The sequence below is a fragment of the Coregonus lavaretus genome (genome assembly GCF_964263955.1).
Source record: "Coregonus lavaretus genome assembly, chromosome: 34".
NCBI lineage: Eukaryota > Metazoa > Chordata > Actinopteri > Salmoniformes > Salmonidae > Coregonus > Coregonus lavaretus.
In genome coordinates this window covers 29935788-29937746 of record NC_140021.1, presented here as the reverse complement: position 1 = coordinate 29937746, position 1959 = coordinate 29935788, and the positions used below count along the sequence as shown (strand labels likewise).

Here is a 1959-nt window from a genome sequence, read left to right as displayed (position 1 = left end):
GCTTTTGCACCTGGGCCACTCCATATTCACCCACCTGTGAGCCGTGACACATCCAATCCTGTGTTTGATCCCAGCTGTGAGCACTCTGCACCATCCTGCTCCTGTATTCAGTTACCTCTCCTCGCTGTCAAGGGAGTTAAAGGTAGGGTTGCAATCTCAGACGTCACATTGCAGCTGCTACTTCATCCTGCATGTGACTCTCTGTCTGTGTGTGTCAATGCCACAATGTGAATACCCTCTTATTTAATGACCTCTTACGTAGCTTATAGTGTAGCTTGTCGTTTATCAATGGCTGCTATAATGTCAGTGAATTAATGTCACAAAATGTAAATATGTAGAAAAACCTCAGCCCCAATATTGATCGCATGGCCACAACACTGGGCATTAAAGTAATCATTTGTTTTCTCCAAATCGAGCCCTTTGCTCTGATCTCATCCCAATTATATGCGCATATTGAGTGCTCGAAGTGCTCGAAGTGTTTTTCAAAACGTTTCCATAGTCACGATGAAGCTGGCACGACTGTGTGGTTGCACAGTTATGTATCTTAGTAGCACACACACATTTAAACTGTGGAAACATATTAGTCAGTCAACCTGAAGCCTGTATTGGACACTGGTTGACAGAGGACATAGTGTTACAGTGCTGGTGCAGAGTGCCTCTGTATACATGGACCCCTCGGAATATTGTCGCTTCCGTTACGAACCATTCAACATCTCCATCTCAGTGCAAGAGATGAGCGGTTTCATTGAGGAGTTCATCCACTTTTACATGCACAAGATAGACCACCTGAAATACTTGCAGGTCCATTGGAGGGCTATCAACTTATGAAAATATATATTATATTTTCCATACATGTTTGTGATGGACTGCTGAGGTCAGAGACCATCATGAGGGGACTGAGAGAGGCGCTTCTCTATAGCCCACGTGTGGGAGAGGCTCTGTGGGAAGCTGCCTTCTCCACCATCCTTCGTCCCTGGTGCCTTGGTCAAGTCAACTGACTAAATGAGCTTCACTGAGAGACTGTGAAACTTCCTTATCCATGCGTCCCAGGACATGATGGCATATGGTTATTGGCTAGACATAGACACCTACTACAGTGAGATTCGAGCAAAGCCATCAACCTATTGTGAGATGATAGGCCAAGCTGACTTGTGGCTGATCCGGACGTACCAGGACTTTGGCTACCCTCATCCTTTCCTCCCTAACTTCAAGTTTGTGGGGGGAATCCTCTGCAAGCCTGTCAAGCCATTACCAGAGGACATAGAGGAGTTTGTGCAGAGCTCTGGAGATGACGGCATCCTAGTGTTTATCCTGGGGTCCATGATCAAGAACCTCACCACAGAGCAGTGGAACATGATCACCTCAGCTCTGGGACAGAACCCCCAGAAGGTCCTGTGGAGGCTCAGCAGGGAGAAGCCTGAGACCCTGGCCCCACAACACCAGTCTTCGACTGGATCCCCCAGAACGACCTGCTGAGTCACCCCAAGACCAGTGCCTTCATCACCCACGCCGGAACCAATGGCATCTGCAAGGCCATCTACAACGAGGTCCTCATGGTGGGGATTCCTATGTTCGCTGATCAGCCAGACATGAAGGACAAAGGGGCCGCGGGCCAAGCACCTGAGGGTCTAATCCCACGAGCTCACTTGGTATCAGTGACACAGACTCGATGTGTTTGCTTTCCTCCTGGCCATCATGCTGCTCCTCATCCTCCTCTTTGTTAAAACATGCTGCTTCTGTGTCCAGAGGTGCTGTTAGGGAGCAAAGTCTAAAGGGAAGACAGAGTGACAGGTTCAACACCAGCAAACTTCCATACTGTTCTGTCCTTAATTTAAATGTATTTTCTCCTTGTAAAGAGTTGAGACCAGGCTTTATACAGTCTTACATTTTAATGGATTTCTCAGATTTTTCTGTTCATTTCCGGCCTTTCTTGATCCTAGAGAAATGCATAGGCATGAT

At 47.4% G+C, this 1959-nt stretch overlaps 1 pseudogene across 1 annotated transcript; it reads left to right on the top strand.

Annotated features, from left to right (window-relative positions):
* Nucleotides 1-666: 666 nt before the first annotated feature.
* LOC311108917 (UDP-glucuronosyltransferase 2A2-like) lies at nucleotides 667-1758 on the top strand (annotated as a pseudogene). The gene is made up of 3 exons: nucleotides 667-801; nucleotides 904-1649; nucleotides 1747-1758. The product of its transcript is annotated as a UDP-glucuronosyltransferase 2A2-like (transcript).
* The last annotated feature ends 201 nt before the right edge of the window (nucleotides 1759-1959 follow it).